This window comes from Hemitrygon akajei, chromosome 6, assembly GCF_048418815.1.
Source record: "Hemitrygon akajei chromosome 6, sHemAka1.3, whole genome shotgun sequence".
In the NCBI taxonomy this organism is placed as follows: Eukaryota; Metazoa; Chordata; class Chondrichthyes; order Myliobatiformes; family Dasyatidae; genus Hemitrygon; species Hemitrygon akajei.
The window spans coordinates 151634034-151652525 of record NC_133129.1 but is presented as its reverse complement, the minus strand read 5'-3'; the positions used below and the strand labels follow the sequence as shown (position 1 = coordinate 151652525).

The window sequence follows — 18492 nt, the reverse complement described above, 5'->3', positions numbered from 1 at the left end:
TAACTTTAGATTTTTGGAAAACAAGAATCCTTCTCAGCCATAAATTTACTTTATAACTCAGCATCCATGATTCTCCAAGGAGAAAATTCCAAAGATTCTCAATCGAGATATTTTCACATCACCATCTTCAATGGGCATCCTTTTACCCTGAGATTATGCCCTGTAATTTAGCAGCTTCCACCCTGTCAAGAACAGCAGAATCTTACATTTTAATAATATTGTCCTATTTTCCCGAGGTTAAGCATAGGCCTAATTTACTTGATTGTTTCAAGGCAACTGCTTTATCCCAGGAAACCATCCAGCAAAATTTCTCTACAATGTTTCCAATACAAGTGCATTCCTTAAATAGAGAACAAATTTTCAAGAGTTCATTAATTCTAAACTCCATTGCTCTTGCAATAAGTGCCATTTCAGTTGTCTAATTATTTGTAATACTGATCTGTTAACTTTGTATTTCTTTTGTACATAAGGAAGCAGAAGTCACACCACCATGGAATTCAAACTGGAAAGTGCCTCTGAGAAGAGATTCCAATCACAACCTGTACTAGGTGGTACAGCAGGTATTAAAAGTTTGATAGCCCTATAACCGATAGTATCACATCTTTGCACTTTTCTATTCTCCCTGCCAAAATGGATATTAGAGTCATAGATAGGTACAGCACAGAAACAGGCCCATCTAGTCCACGCCAAAACCATTTAAACTGCCTATTCCCATCGACCTGCACCTGGACCATAGCCCTCCATACCCCTACCATCCACATACTTATCCAAATCTCAAATAAAGCTCACATGCACCACTTCTGCTGGCAGCTCATTTCACACTCACAGAAATTTACCCTCATGTTCCCCTTAAACTTCTCACTTTTCACACTTAACCCATGATCGCTGGTTACGGTCCCACACAGCCTCCGTGGAAAAAAGCCTGTTTGCATTAACCCAATCTATACCCCTCAATTTTGTATCTCTGTCAAATCTCCTCTCTATCTTCTGCATTCTAAGGAATACAGTCCTAACCTATTCAATCTTTCCTTATAGCTCAGGAACTCCAGACCAGTAATATCCTTGTAAATTTTCTCTGTACTCTTTCAACCTTGCTTACATCTTTTTTGTAGGTAGGTGACCAAAACTGCACACAATACTCCAAATTAGGCATCACCAACATCTTACACAACTTCAACATAACATCCATTTCCTGTACTCGATACTATGATTTATGAAGGCCAAAGTGCCAAAAGCTTTCTTTACAGCCCTGTCTACCTGTGATGCCACTTTCAACAAATTACGTACCTGTATTCCCAGATCCCTTTGTTCTACCACTTCTCAGTGCCCTACTGTTCACTGTGGAAGACCTACCCTGGTTGGTCCTACCATAGTGCAAAACCTTGCATTTGTCTGCATTAAATTCCATCTGCCATTGTTCAACTCATTTTTCCAGCTGATCCAGATCCCTCTGCAAGCCTTCCTCACTGCCCACTACACCCCAAAAATTAGCTGATCCAGTTAACCACACCATCCAGGTCATTGATATAGATAACAAACAAAGGACCCAGCACCAATCCCTGTGGCACATCACTAGTTACAGGTCTCCAGTCAGAGAGGCAACCATCTACTACTACTCAGGTTTCTCCCAAAAAGACAATGTTTATTCTAATATACTACCTCATCCTGAATACCAAGCAACTAAACCTTCTTGACGAACCTCCCATGCAGGACCTGGTCAATTCTCATATACTTTTTGCCCATTCACGTAAATCAATCCATATCCATTACAAACCTGTTCACTTTTCCTCTTCTCTTTGAATAATTAGGAAATGGTACAACTTTCTGACCTTCATTTGAAGTCATCAATATAAAAGGGTGGACATAGCACCAATTCCAGTGATTGCCAAGGTGAAAGGGAGCTACTTATGTTCACTCTTTTTTTTTCTGTCAGTTAATCAATTCTCTGCCATGCTGATATACTACTTTCAATGCCATGAGCCCACATTGTGAATTGTTTTTTGGAAATCCAGATCTACATTTCCACTGCTTTCCCCCTTATCCATCTGTTTATTACAATCTCAGAGAATTACTACATTTGTCAAGGGGCCTTCCCCTTCTAAAAACACTTGGGTGTATGTGATAATATTCTGATACTATTTCCTTAATAATGGCCCCACTAATTTGCCAGTGGCAGATGTTCAACTAAATAGCCTTCAGCAACAGACCCATTCTCTCTCTCTCTTTCTTGGACAATGGAGTTACACATGCAATCTACAATTGCTCTGGAGAAGATTTTGTGGTCATTTATGGATGTTGCTGACAGTATCAGTGTTATTAAATGGGGATTTCCAGATTTTTTTTTTAAGTGGGAAGTTAATACACACCTTGGCAAGAAACAAGAGGGAACCTCACGTACACATTGCATTCATCCTTCTAGGTGCTATGGCTAAGAGCTTTGGTTGAGTACTGCTCTTTATTTGTAATATGCTTTACAGAAGATGTTATTAAATTTTACAGTGAGGTGCAACACAAACCAAATTGACAACAGAAAGCTTTGGAACGAATTTATTCAATGAAGTTATTTGGATAATATACATAAAACAAAGCAGATACACAATCCAGGGACATACAGCCTTAGGCCAGATGCTGGCCAGTAGTGCAGACATTTTCAGTGTCTTCATCTGCTGACTGCCCCAACTGGTCTTTTCTAACCGGTCTTTCCATTGACATCATCCACGTAAAAGCACTAGAGGAACTGTGATAGTAATACTTGATTATAGGTCTGAAAATAATCACAGCAGGACTCCATCCTGTTTATACTGTTATACAGATCTTGGAAATGTGAATGTGTTCTGGATATAAACAGCTGTCCATTGTCGTCTACAAGCTTGTTTGAAACAACTTGAAATGCAAAAGTCAAATACAGTTGTAAAATTTTACTAAACATTTTTGTAAACAGGACCATGAATTCGTAACATCTGCCATTTTCACTTTATGATCTGCCAGGTTGTACTTTTCATGTGGCCTTCTTTACCAATTCACTTCCATTTGGTTGCAAGCAAATTTATCCTGCATATATGTATAACTTGCAGCTAAAGGAATTCACTGTTTAGCCTCACTGTACGTCTGAATAAATGGCTCCTTCCCATTACTGAAATGTTATGCAAAAACCTCATTAATCACTTGAAAATCTGAGACTTCATCTCTATTTTAAAAAGCAAGTAACAGCTTTGACATTATTCCATCACCTTGGATTTAATGTTTGGTGGCTTAAGTTCATATACCTAACCAAGTGCTTTCTTTTATTACTTGTCAAATGTTCTCAAACTATATTAGCGACTGAGAGTACGTGACTCCCTGCCCCCCACCCCGGATAGGGCACCAGTCTATCTTGAGGTTAACCCCAGCATTTTTGCCGGTACCCATTTTCAGCTAGGTGGACTGGAGCAATGTGTAGTTAAGTACCTTGCTCAAGAACACAACGCGCTGCCTCGGCTGGGGCTCAAACTCACGACCTTCGGATCTTTAGTCCGACGCCTTAACCACTTGGCCACACGCCACACACAGACACTGATGTAGTCCAACTACTATATCTCCACCAACAGAAAAAGGGGAAGGTGGGAGGAGGTACAAGTTAACCACCATACACAGAGCACTACATTGTCGCTCAATGTTTTTGAGAGAAACCATGGTTTGTCAGAGTCATAGAACACCACAGAAACAGATCCTTCATCCCTTCTAGTCCATGCCAAACTAATAAATAGACTAGTTCCATTGAACTTCACCCTCCATATCCTCTCACCCATGCACCTATCAAGGTCAATTTTAAATGCTGAAATCAAACAATTGTTCGACAGTCTCGTCCCATTTAAATATTTATATATCTGGTCCCTTCCAGTAACTTACCACTACTGATGCCAGGGTTCCTTGAGGTTGTTATAGCCAGGGGGTGGTAATGGGGACAAGCTCCCACTACCTATTAAATGCTCCCAATGGCATACACCTCAAATAGCCTCTGACTACCATGTCCAGCTGCTGGTCTTCATGTGTGGCTTAGCTACTAAGCCCGGCAGAATAGTTTCTACTGACAGGAGAAGGGGAAAAGGCAGATTATCAGTGTCTTAAAACCAGTCGCTTCAGGCAAGTGGGGCTCGTCAGCTCATCCAAGAGCAAAAAAGCTCTGCTCTCCAATCTCCACTGCCTTGTGGCTATACCCACTCATGGGGAAGGCTTTGGGAGTAAACCCAGAGGGAAAATCTGGAGGTGGAGTCCCTAAGGCAATCCTACATTGAGTTCAATGCTGACTAGCAACTCCTGCGATGCTTCTGGTACCAAACTGTATCAGTCTCTGCCACTCCTTTGGGTTCATTAGATGCATGGGGGGGTGGGGGGGGGGGAAGAGAAGTTTGGTACATGCACAACAGCTTGCTTTCCAGATCATACTGCCCAGGCTTGTGCATCTAGACTGCCAGGACGCGATAGCCGTGGTCAATTCTGATCAATGGAGACCCTCAATTCAACTGATACCAGACTCACCAGCCTATAATTTCCTGCTTATTTTTAGAGCCTTTCCTAAACAATGGAACATTAGTCCCATCATCCAATTCCTGCCTTCTGTATTTAGGCTTAACATCGTTCCCCACAGAAATTCTCTATTTGCTCTGCAGCCCTGGTTACAACCCCCTGCAACTCCAGTTTTGAAACCCCCTCCTCCAATGCCATGCAGCACTAGCAAACCTACTTCTAAAGATACAAGTCCCACTCCAGTTCAGGTGAAAACTGTCCCTTTGGTACAGGCCTCACCTTCCCTGGAAGAAAGCCCAATGATCCAAAAGTCTGAAGCCCTCCCTCCTGCACCATCTCCTTAGCCACATTTAAACTGTATGATCTTCCCACTTCTGGCCCCTCTAGCACACAACACAGGTAGCAATCTTGAGATCACAACATTTAAGGTCCTGTCCTTTAACTTGGCACCAAACTCCCTGAACTCATTTTGCAGGAAGGACCTCATCATCTGTGCTACCCCTGCCATTGGTACCAACATGGACCACAACTTCTGCTTGCTCACCCACTTAAGAATGCTGTGGACTATCCAAAGTGATCATTGACCCCGATACCTAGGAGACAACATACCATTTGAAAATCTTGTTCTCATCTACATAACTTCCTATCTATTCTACTAACCATTGAATTCCCTATTCCCTGAGCCACAGAGCTAGACTCAGTGCTAGAGGCCTGACCTAGACTCGGTGCTAGAGGCCTGACCTAGACTCGGTGCTAGAGGCCTGACCTAGACTCGGTGCTAGAGGCCTGACCTAGACTCGGTGCTAGAGGCCTGACCTAGACTCGGTGCTAGAGGCCTGACCTAGACTCGGTGCTAGAGGCCTGACCTAGACTCGGTGCTAGAGGCCTGACCTAGACTCGGTGCTAGAGGCCTGACCTAGACTCGGTGCTAGAGGCCTGACCTAGACTCGGTGCTAGAGGCCTGACCTAGACTCGGTGCTAGAGGCCTGACCTAGACTCGGTGCTAGAGGCCTGACCTAGACTCGGTGCTAGAGGCCTGACCTAGACTCGGTGCTAGAGGCCTGACCTAGACTCGGTGCTAGAGGCCTGACCTAGACTCGGTGCTAGAGGCCTGACCTAGACTCGGTGCTAGAGGCCTGACCTAGACTCGGTGCTAGAGGCCTGACCTAGACTCGGTGCTAGAGGCCTGACCTAGACTCGGTGCTAGAGGCCTGACCTAGACTCGGTGCTAGAGGCCTGACCACTTGTGATTTTCCTCTGTCAGATCATCCCATCAGCCTCCCCCAGCCCCCAACCAGTATCCAAAGTGGTATACAAGTTATTGAGGGGAACGGCCACAGGGATACTCGGCACTGGCTACTTATCCCCCATTCCCTCTCCTGACAGTCACCTAGTTACCTATGCCCTGCACCTTGAATGTAACTACCTTCCTTTATGTCCTGTCAACCAACTGCTCACCCTCCCAAATGATCCAGAGTTTATCTTACTTCTGCTCCAATTCCTTAGCGTGGTCTGAAAGAAGCTGCAGCTGGATGCACTTCTTGCAGGTGTACTCACCAGGGACACTGGAAGTCTCCCTGTCTTTCCATATCCCAGAGGGGAGCATTCCACTATCCTGCCTAGTATCCCCACTGCTCTAACTGTCAAATAAGAAAGAAAGAGAGAAAAAAATTAAATGAGAAAAACAGCCTCCATATCTCCTCGCTGAAGGCTATACAAACCAAAGCGTAAACTCCCTATTCTAAGACTAGCCAACTTACCCAATGGCTACTTTCACAACTGATGTTCTGCTATCAAAGCCTAATGTCTCTTTATTGGCCTTTGTACTAGGGTTTGGTTGTGTTGTTGCTAAAGCAAAGACTGATACCAAAAAGAGAGCAAAATAGAACAAAGTGTGGTTATAATAGTGGACCCTTCAAGTTAGGGAAATAGATAGAATCCCAAAGGGCAAGTTGCACACCCAATGCCTAGTCATCCAACATCCCATGCCCATCTGGAGAGGAACTAGGAGAGGAGGATAGAGAAATAAATCTAGTATCATGAATTAGGCTGCAACTATGACATGGGTAGAAGCAGGGGCAGGACTTGTTATCAGGAGATAGGCTCAAAAATTAAGCACCCCCAAATCATTTCCCAAGATACATACAACCAACACAGAAACAAACGTCAGGAGAGTAAACCAGCGGCTGACAAACAGGTGGGAAAGAATTGGTTTTTTTTCTGACGCTGACACCACTTCTACAGCAGATACCAGCCAAATTGACTTGGATCTACTCTAATTTGCCTTCTAGCACAACAGTCCACAGCAAATGTCATTTTATTGGCTTTTCACTCAACCCAGGAACACACAGACAGCAAAAATTCATACATCAGGATGCTCTTTATCGAATATAGCTCAGCATTCAATACTATCATGTGGTAAACTATGTATACCTGTCTGGACACGCCCCTCTGCTGACTGCTCCTGCGGCTCCACCCACAGACCCCTGTATAAAGGCGATTGGAGGCACTGCTCCCCCCCTCAGTCTCCGAGATGCTGTGCTCCGTTTTGCTGCTAATAAAAGCCTATCGTTCGCCTCCCGTCTCCAAGAGTTATTGATGGTGCATCATATCATCCCCTCAAAACTTATCAATAAGCTTCAAGACTTTGGCCTCAATATCTTCTTGTGCAATTGGATTCTCCAAGTCCTCACTTGTAGACCCCAGTTAATCTGGATTGGCAACATTTCCTCCTCCATCTCCATCAGCAAAGGTTCACCACAATGCTGAGCTTATCCCCCTGCTTTACTCATTTAATACTTGTGACTGTGAGGCTAAGTACAGCTCTAATGATATTTTTAAGTTTGATGTCATCACTGTTGCTGGCCGAATCAAAAGTGGTGACAAATCAGCATACGAGAGAGAGATTGAAAATCTGCTGAGTGGTGCCTCAACAACAACCTCTCTCTCTCTCTCTCTCTCTCTCTCTCTCACATGTCAGCAAGATTAGGAGAAGGAAACCAGAGGTCTTCATCAGGGGGATCATAAGATATGGGAGCAGAATTAAGCCATTTGACCCATTGAGTCTGCTCTGCCATTCAACCATGGCTGATCCGTTTTTCCCCTCCTCAGCCCCACTCCCCGGTCTTCTCCCCATAATCTTTGATGCTGTGTCCAATCAAGAACCTATCAAGCGCTGCCTTAAATACACCCAATGACCTGGCCCCCACAGCTGCATGTGGCAACAAATTCCACAAATTCACCACAATCTGGCTAAAGAAATTTCTCCCCAGCTCTGTTTTAAATGGACACCTCTCTATCCTAAGGCTGTGTCCTCTCGTCCTAGATTCCCCCACCATGAGAAACCCCCTTTCCATATCTACTCCGTCTAGGCCTCTCAACAGTCGAAAGGTTTCAATGAGATCGCCCCCTCAACATTCTAAATTCCAGCGAATACAGACCCAGAGCCAAACATTCCTCATACGATAACCCTTTCATTCCTGCGATCATCCTTATGAACCTCCTCTGAACCTTCTCCAATGCCAGCATATCTTTTAGATGAGGAGCCCACAACTGTTCACAATACCAGTGCCTTATAAAGCCTCAACATCACATCCCTGCTCTTGTCTCCACAACCTCTTGAAATAAATGATAAGATTGCATTTGCCTTCCCCTCCACCAATTCTACCTGCAAGCTAACCTTTAGGTTGTTCTGCACAAGGACTCCCAAGTCCCTTTGCATCTCAGATTTTTCATTTTTTTCCCTGTTTAGAAAATGTTTATTTCTACCACCAAAGTACATGATCATGCATTTCCAACATTATTTAATTTGCCACTCTCTTGCCCATTCTCCCAATCTAAGTCCTTCTGCAACACTATCCATTTCCTCAACACTACCTGCTCCTCCACTAAACTTCATATCATCTACAAGCTTGTCAACAAAGCCAACTATTCCATCATCCAATTCACTGATATACAGCATAAAAACGAGCAGTCCCGACACCAACTCCAGTGGACCATTACTAGTCACTGGCAGCCAACCAGAAAAAAAGACTAGCCCTTAACTCGGCAGTGGAGTTATCGGGGCACCACCATGATGGTGTCTCTATAGCAAGCTATTCTTGCTTTTGCGAGGCCGATTTGCTAGCTCGATGCTCAACCCGACTTGGATTTGAACTGGGGAACCTTCACTCTAGAGTCCGGCGCTGATATTACTGCACCACCAAGTGGAACAGCCAACCAGAAAAGGATCTTTTTATTCCCACTCACTGCCTCCTACCAATCAACCAGTGCTCTAACCATGATGCCAGTAATGTTCCTGTAATACCATGAGCTCTTAACTTGGTAAGCAGCCTCATGTGTGGCACCTTGCCAAAGGCTTTCTGAAAGTCCAGATATACAGCATCCACTACATCTCCCTTATCTATCCTACTTGTAATCTCCTCAAAGAATTCCAACAGATTCAGTAGGCGTATTTTCCCCTTAAGGAAATCATGCTGACTTTGTCCTATCTTGTCCTGTGATATGAAGTACCTTATAACCTCATCCTCAACAATCAACTCCAACATCTTCCCAAACACTGAGGTCAGGCTAACTGGTCTATCATTTCCTTTCTGCTGCTTTCCTCTTAAAGAGTGGAGTGACATTTGCAATTTTCCAGTCCTCTAGCAGGAATACAATGATTTTTGAAAGATCATTACTAAAGCCTCCACAATCTCTACCACTAACTCTTTCAGAACCCTAGGGTGCAGTTCATCTGGCCTGGGTGATTTATGTACCCTCAGGTCTTTCAGCTTGTTGAGCACCTTCTCCCTTGTAATAGCAACTGCACTCACTACTTTTCCCTCACACCTTTCAACATCTGGCACACTACTAGTGTCTTCCACAGTGAAGACTGATGCAAAAATACTCATTTAGTTCATCAGCCATCTCCTTGTCCCCATTATTATTTCTCTGGCCTCATTTTCTAGTGGTCCTATAAGACCTTAAGACATAGGAGCAGAATTAGGCCATTTGGCCCATCAGGTCTACTCCACCATTTAATCATGGCTGATCCTTTTTTCCCTCCTCAGCCCCACTATGTCTACTTTCATCTCTTTTTTAAAAAAAATATACTTGAAAAAGCTTTTCACTATCCACTTTGACAGTGTTTGCTAGCTTGCTTTCATATTTCATCTTTTCCCTCCTAATGATTCTTTTAGTTTCCCCCACACGTTTTTTTAAATCTTCCCAATCCTCTGCCTTCCCACTAATCTTTGCTCTGTTGTATGCCTTCTCTTTTGCTTTTATTAGTTTTGACTTCCCTTCTTAGCCACGGTCATACTATTTTGCCGTTTGAGCATTTCTTTCTTTCTGGAACACATCTATCCTGCACCTTCCTCTCCCCCCCCCCCCCCCCGAAAATCACACCATTACTGCTCTACTGTCATCCCTGCCAGAATCTCCATTCAATTTACTTTGGCCAACTCCTCTTTCATACCACTGTAATTTCCTTTACTCCACTGAAATACTGCTTTGTCAGACTTTACTTTCTCCCTATCAAATTTCAAATTAAACTCAATCATATTGCGATCACTGCCTCCCAAGGGTTATTTTACCTTCAGCTCTGTAATCACTTCCAGTTCATTGCATAACACCCAATCCAGTATAGCTGACCCCCTAGTAGGCTTAATGACAGATTCACACTACCAGGTTCAGTAAAAGCATTACCATCAACCATCAGGTTCTTGAATCAGTGGGGATAACTTTACTTACCCCATTACTGAACTGTTCCCATGACCTATAGACTGTCCTGTTGGTTGTGATCTTTTATTGACTCTATTATGGGTCTCGGATTTACTGAGTACACCCACAAAAAAGAACAAACAAATATCTCAGGTTTGCATATTGTGATATATATGTACTTTGATAATAAATTCACTTTTAACTTTGAATCAGATTGTGAACAGTGTCCCTAGCAGGCAGAGGTGATCGGGTGTGCTGGGGGAGGGTCACGAGAGATGGAAAGCAAAAGCTGCAAATACTGGAAATCAAAAACAGCATGGAAAATTCCAGAGGCATCCAGCATCAGGTCAGTAACCCTCCAATTAACCCTTCCCCAGAAAATGTGGTGAGGAAGTGAGTATGTTTAAAGCTGCTGAGAAGGAGGGATTTTACAAGTCTGTGAGAGTGCAGATGTAACCATTATGCTACTGGAAGGTAGAAATGGAAACATCTGATGATACCTATGGAGAGGGGGGAAAGAGCGCTGATCACCCAGAGTCATTGACTTTAATAAGAGCCCCAAGGACAACAATGTTTCAAAATTCAAAGTAACGGACCCAAAGAGCCCTCTCAGGTTTTAATAGTACATTTACATTTTAGTGCATTGCTTTCAGTGTTCATAACGTGGTCTCAATATTAAAGAAATTGGTGTGAGTGACAACAAACGTGGAGTTCACTTCCCCATTCAACCCCCACTGAACTCCTGCAGCCTCCTACATTGCTCCAACGCGAGCTGGAGGAATAGTACCTCGCCTTCCAACCAGACACTTCACACCCCTCAGCTCTCTGCAGAAGATGCAAGATGGTCACCACAGGAAGTTCAGAAGAAACTTGCCAATATGGAGCTGAAGTGAATTGTATACAAATATACTGAAGGGGAATTCTTAAATGTATGTCCTTTTATTCATACAGAACAGAAACAGGCCCTTCCAGCTCGATGTGCCTCGCCACCCAATTACACCCATGTGACCAATCAACCCACCAACCATACATTTTTTGGAACGTGGGAGGAAACCAGAGCATCTGGAGGAAACCCGCTCTGTCACAGGGAGAACATACAAACTCCTTACAGACAATGGCAAGTTGGTTACACTGAGGCTTTGAAGACAAGGTGGGGCATAAACATTAGCAAAGGCTGGTTGGACTGAATTATCAGTAATATATCCTATGTACCCTGGAGAGGTAAAGTAATATTTAGCAAAGTACACAGGTTTCAAACTAACAAGCAAAGCTATCCTCTGCAAATAAATTGCCTATATGTTTTAACCATATATAACAATCACAGCACGGAAACAGGCCATCTCGGCCCTCCTAGTCCGTGTCAAACTCTTAATCCCACCTAGTCCCACCTACCCGCACTCAGCCCATAACCCTCCACTCCTTTCCTGTCCATATACCTATCCAATTTTACCTTAAATGACACAACTGAACTGGCCTCTACTACTTCTACAGGAAGCTCATTCCACACAACTATCACTCTGAGTAAAGAAATACCCCCTCGTGTTTCCCTTAAACTTTTGCCCCCTAACTCTCAAATCATGTCCTCTCGTTTGAATCTCCCCTACTCTCAATGGAAACAGCCTATTCACGTCAACTCTATCTATCCCTCTCAAAATTTTAAATACCTCGATCAAATCCCCCCTCAACCTTCTACGCTCCAATGAATAGAGACCTAACTTGTTCAACCTTTCTCTGTAACTTAAGTGCTGAAACCCAGGTAACATCCTAGTAAATCGTCTCTGCACTCTCTCTAATTTATTGATATCTTTCCTATAATTCGGTGACCAGAACTGTACACAATATTCCAAATTTGGCCTTACCAATGCCTTGTACAATTTTAACATTACATCCCAACTTCTGTACTCAATGCTCTGATTTATAAAGGCCAGCGTTCCAAAAGCCTTCTTCACCACCCTATCTACATGAGACTCCACCTTCAGGAAACTATGCACTGTTATTCCTAGATCTCTCTGTTCCACTGCATTCCTCAATGCCCTACCATTTACCCTGTATGTTCTATTTGGATTATTCCTGCCAAAATGTAGAACCTCACACTTCTCAGCATTAAACTCCATCTGCCAATGTTCAGCCCATTCTTCTAACTGGCATAAATCTCCCTGCAAGCTTTGAAAACCCACCTCATTATCCACAACACCTCCTACCTTAGTATCATCGGCATACTTACTAATCCAATTTACCACCCCATCATCCAGATCATTTATGTATATTACAAACAACATTGGGCCCAAAACAGATCCCTGAGGCACCCCGCTAGTCACCTGCCTCCATCCCGATAAACAATTATCCACCACTACTCTCTGGCATCTCCCATCTAGCCACTGTTGAATCCATTTTATTACTCCAGCATTAATACCCAACAACTGAACCTTCTTAACTAACCTTCCATGTGGAACTTTGTCAAAGGCCTTGCTGAAGTCCATATAGACTACATCCACTGCCTTACCCTCGTCAACATTCCTCGTAACTTCTTCAAAAAATTCAATAAGGTTTGTCAAATATGACTTTCCACGCACAAATCCATGCTGGCTACTCCTAATCAGATCCTGTCTATCCAGATAATTATAAATACTATCTCTAAGAATACTTTCCATTAATTTACCCACCACTGATGTCAAACTGACAGGTCTATAATTGCCAGGCTTACTTCTAGAACCCTTTTTAAAACAATGGAACCACATGACCAATACGCCAATCCTCCAGCACAATCCCCGTTTCTAATGACATCTGAAAGATCTCCGTCAAAGCTCCTGCTATCTCTACACAAACTTCCCTCAAGGTCCTGGGGAATATCCTGTCAGGACCCGGAGATTTATCCACTTTTAAATTTCTTAAAAGCACCAGTACTTCCACCTCTTTAATTGTCATAGGTTCCATAACTTCCTTACTTGTTTCCCACACCTTACACAATTCAATATCCTTCTCCTTAGTGAATACCGAAGAGAAGAAATCGTTCAAAATCTCTCCCATCTCCCTCGGCTCCACGCATAGCTGACCACCCTGATTCTCTAAGGGACCAATTTTATCCCTCACTATCCTCTTGCTTTTAATATAACTGTAGAAACCTTTCGAATTTACTTCCACCTTATTTGCCAAACCAAACTCGTATCTTCTTTTAGCTTTTCTAATCTCTTTCTTAAGATTCCTTTTACATTCTTTATATTCCTCGAGCAATTCCTTTACTCCATGCTGCCTATATCTATTGTAGACATCCCTCTTTTTCCGAACCAAGTTTCTAATATCCCTTGAAAACCATGGCGCTTTCAAACCTTTAACCTTTCCTTTCAACCTAACAGGAACATAAAGATTCTGTACCCTCATAATTTCATCCTTAAATGACCTCCATTTCTCTATTACATCCTTCCCATAAAACAACTTGACCCAATCCACTCTCTCTAAATCCCTTCGTATCTCTTCAAAGTTAGCCTTTCTCCAATCAAAAATCTCAACTCTAGATCCAGTCCTGTCCTTCTCCATAATTATATTGAAGCTAATGCTATTGTGATCACTGGACCCGAAGTGCTCCCCAACACATACATCTGTCAGCTGACCTATCGCATTCCCTAACAGGAGATCCAACACTGCCCCATCTCTAGTCGGTACTTCTATGTATTGTTGCAAAAAACTATCCTGCACACATTTCACAAACTCTAAACCATCCAGCCCTTTTACAGAATGAGCTTCCCAATCTATGTGTGGAAAATTAAAATCTCCCACAATCACCACCTTGTGTTTACTACAAATATCTGCTATCTCCTTACACATTTGCTCTTCCAACTCACGCTCCCCATTAGGTAGCCTATAATACACTCCTATCAGTGTTACTACACCTTTCCCATTCCTCAATTCCACCCAAATAGTCTCCCTAGAGGAGCTCTCTAATCTATCCTTCCAAAGCACCGCCATAAGATTTTCTCGGACAAGCAATGCAACACCTCCTCCTCTGGCCCCTCCTACTCTATCACACCTGAAGCAACTAAATCCAGGAATATTTAGTTGCCAATCACACCCTTCCTGCAACCATGTTTCACTAATAGCTACAACATCATAATTCCAGGTATCAATCCACGCTTTAAGCTCATCCACCTTTCTTACAATGCTCCTAGCATTAAAATAGATACATTTAAGATACTCTCCACCTCCTCCTCTCTTTTCATCCCTAGCAATGCATTCAAATTTACTATCCTTTTCTTTCTTCTCCCCTACATCTTCTGGCTGAGCGCATCCCTTCTCCATCACCTGCCTTTCCTCCCTCACACACTGTCTACTTACTTGCTCTACTGGTGAACTAACCTCCTCTCCCATAGTTTTCTCAAATTGATTCCTGCCCCCCCCATCTTACTAATTTAAAGTCTGCCCTGTAGCCCTAGCAAACCTCCCCGCTAGGATATTAGTCCCCCCAGGATTCAAGTGAAATCCGTCCTTCTTGAACAGGTCACACCTGCCCCAGAAGAGGTCCCAATGATCCAGAAACTTGAATCCCTGCCCCCTGCTCCAATCCCTCAGCCACGCATTCATCCTCCACCTAATTTCATTCCTACTCTCACTGTTGCGTGGCACAGGCAGTAATCCCGAGATTACTACCTTTGCGGTCCTTCTTCTTAACTGCCTTCCTAACTCCCTATACTCTCGTTTCAGGACCTCTTCCCCTTTCCTACCTATTTCATTGGTACCTGCATGTACCACAACCTCTGGCTCCTCACCCTCCCACTTCAGGATATCTTGGACGCGATCAGAAACATCCCGGACCCTGGCACCAGGGAGGCAAACTACCATCCGGGACTCCCGATCACCTCCACAGAACCGCCTGTCTGAACCCCTGACTATCGAGTCCCCTATTACTATGGTCCTCTTTCTTCTATCCCTACCCTTCTGAGCTACAGGGCCGTCCTCTGTGCCAGAGGCCCGGCCACTGTCACTTCCTCCAGGTAGGCTGTCCCCCCCAACAGTACTCAAACATGAGTACTTATTATCAAGGGGTACAGCCACTGGGGTACTCTCTAGTACCTGCCTCTTCCCCTTCCTGACCGTGACCCACCTATCTGCCTCCCGTGGCCCCGGAGTGACCACCTGCCTGTAATGCCTCTCTATCACCTCCTCGCTCTCCCTGACCAGGCGAAGGTCATGTATTTTAGAGAAAGAATGGCATTACTACTAAATTGAAAGACTTCAATACAATGGGTGCACAGACATGCGAATGGTTCAAATACACAAAATGAGAGCCATTGACTGAATCATACCACAATAGTAGTATTCCCAAATCATTCACTGTAATGGACTAGCATTGTGGAAACCAAGGACAGCGAGAGGCTTGAAGTATTGGGAGCATTTTGAATAGAGCAGAGAACATCAGTAAGGTTCAATAGCTTTTGTTCATGATAAATTTTGATTGAATAAATAAGAAAATCTATTGTCATTTTGGGAACATATGTTTGTAGGGTTTGGGGGTGGGGACTTATCAGTGGAAAAAACTTCCACTTATTATAAATGCGGAGACTACATAGGAGGAAATTCACAGACCACTGGATACACCAGATATGACATTTGTGAAAGAATGTGAATACTTTTGGATCCCTTGCAGGAACTCAAAATGGACAGAGTTGAATACTTCCTTCTCTGCCAGAAACATCTGGTTCTTTGTAATGTGGTGTCAGAAGATTATCAAGCTAAGAAAAGTCCCTTTGAAAATTTACGGCTACCAGGAGTTGTTATTTTCATGGGGGGGGGGGAAGAATTAAAAAATTATTAGCAGAGTGTAGAGAGCCATGGAATCCTCAACCACACAAGAAAGCTTATTACCTGTTGTTATTACCTGTTGTACAACTTTTAACTGAAGTATTTCTAAGTAGCCTCTCTAGATTTATGTTGCAAATTTTGCCATCTGTTTCATCATTTGGTATGCTTGTAGACATTGTACAGATGGTTTTAGAAATCTGTAAATCCAAAGCCATAACCAATGTTCCCTCTAAGGTGCGTGCGCACGCATCTCTTGCTACTAGCGCGTAAAGGAATTTAAACTGCGCACGAAGTATTTCATAATCGTACACAATCACATCTACTTTTCCAGTTTCTGATGCAGGTGGTGTTGACAATATGGAGTTTGTGATGACTTGTCTACAGATTTTAGAGCTGGCTTATTTATACTTTGAAGAAATTATCCAGTGCGCACGTCACCGGGCAAAAAAATACCTCCACAGCACAAGATTTCTGCACGGACCGGTCATTACAAATTACAGGGAACACTACACACTGCTTAGATCTTTAGCAATCTCACAACAATGTTCCCTTAAAACCAAAGAATGAGAGAAGGACAATGTTCCGACTCCTTTTAATTTACATTTTGTTCAATGGCTACTCTTAAAAGATCCTAAGCATTTGGAGACAAGATGTGGCGAATAGAATGGATTAATGGAGGCTCAAAAGGAAAAGCTGTCAATGGGGATGTGTCAGCTGGAAGTAATCTCATCTGTGGACAACCTCGAGGAATCTTTTTTAAAGACTGATTTTGGACTGCATTCACCACCCACCTGCTGTTAGTTTTATCCAGGCTCAAACGTTCCTATTATAGCACTATGATATTAACCACGTGGAACTATTCCCAGTATCTTTGCACTGAAGTGTGGTAACAACAGAGGGACACTAATACCCCGTGGTACTGGAAAACAGCCCCGCTTCCATTTTTCGTGTTAGGCCCCGACTAGCGTATTAATGGTTATCATGACCGGGCCCATTGAATTGTGAAACGTCACTGGAATGACCACTCTCCGAAATCCAGGATCGCTCGGTAAACTTAACTTTAGGTAAGCAGCGTACTCTAGTCAAAAATCAAGAACGGTTTAAACCCAATCTGCCTTCTGCATTTGAGTCACTAGAAATACTAGATCAGTACTCTGCATCAATTAGAAACTCGCTCTCCAATCGCGGAAAAATTCCCATCTTCATTGAAGCAGGCAAATAAATTTTGTATTCTTGAGTCGTAGATAAAATGAACAGAAGTAAATGGAAAGTCGCTATTATTGCCGCGGGAGGTAGAAACTGGAGTCCTAAATATAACACACTATATAACAATTAACATTAACGCGTGCCACGTGTTTAAAAAGTTTTAACAATCGTTCCTGGGCTATGAAGTAAATACGATTCATCAAGGCGTTACCAAAAGGCGTTGTCAGCTTAAATTCAATTAATTGGGTTCTGCAGATTCGCTACCCTGGACACAAAGGATCAGACCATTTTACTGTACAGACATACATATAATGTAATTATCCTCCAATTTTCGTTTTAAATTAAACATTTCAGATTTTTTGTGGCTCGTGATGTATCATATGTTCAAAGATGTGATATGAAATATCGAAGAACAGTGGATAAGTGAGCGAGCCCCTAAAATCCGGCACTTACACCTGCGATATTTGCATTCAGTCAGATAAACAGTAACAGTGCATTCCGATTTTCCGAGGGTAATTGTTTAATTGAACACGTTCATTCTGGATACAAAATGCATAAATAAAGCTGCAACAAAATAACTCCGAGAAACGAAGTAGTAAAGAGTTTTGCTTACCTTGAAACTACCAAATCCATTAACTTGCTATTCTTATTTTCAAAAGTTACCATTGAGCCTGGAAAATAAACATTGCCTTAGTATGAACTCTACGAAAACATTCTGAAACTCTATAATAAGTTCTACAGTTCAGCAGGCGTGAATGTCGAAACCCGCAATTTCAGAGTTAACCTGCAGCCTCCTTATTAACACACCCCAAAAAAGTTTATTGCCTTGTAATACTGAAATCTGTCGCTTTTAAGAGGAAGAAATGTGCTGGGCGAACAGATAAAACAGTTGGTTTTATGTAAATCCCAGTAAATGAAAGAGTTCTTACAAATTCATCGGTCCCTCTCTAAATTTATTGGACAGTTAATTTGAAACAAAGCAACCCGGAGCTCCTCACGAGACTAAAGTTACAGTTGAGTCGTGTTGCAGAAGTGAAGACATTGTGTCTTAAAGCTCTATAGAGTCGGCAGCTGATTCTTTTCTATTTGCAGCTGCTGTCAACCAGTTTGTCACAAGTGCTAAAAGACAACGCCGGTTGCACAGGTGTTTAATATTATGGGTGGGGTGAAATGAAGGAACAGAAGTTTCTGCTGCCAACTCGCAGAAAGGCAGAACAGCCTTGTTCAAATTGGCCACTTAGTCTCAATGGTAAAACATCTCACCTTCACAATGTTTTCAGTTGT

The 18492-nt window shown here is 42.9% G+C and overlaps 1 long non-coding RNA gene across 1 annotated transcript; it reads right to left on the bottom strand.

The window, feature by feature from the left end:
- Nucleotides 1-2641: 2641 nt before the first annotated feature.
- Nucleotides 2642-18266, bottom strand: LOC140729617 (uncharacterized). Its single transcript, XR_012099370.1, has 3 exons — nt 18138-18266; nt 17822-17879; nt 2642-2737 (listed from the first exon to the last, which is right to left on the bottom strand). It is a non-coding gene; the product is annotated as an uncharacterized lncRNA (long non-coding RNA).
- Between the last annotated feature and the right edge of the window lie 226 nt (nt 18267-18492).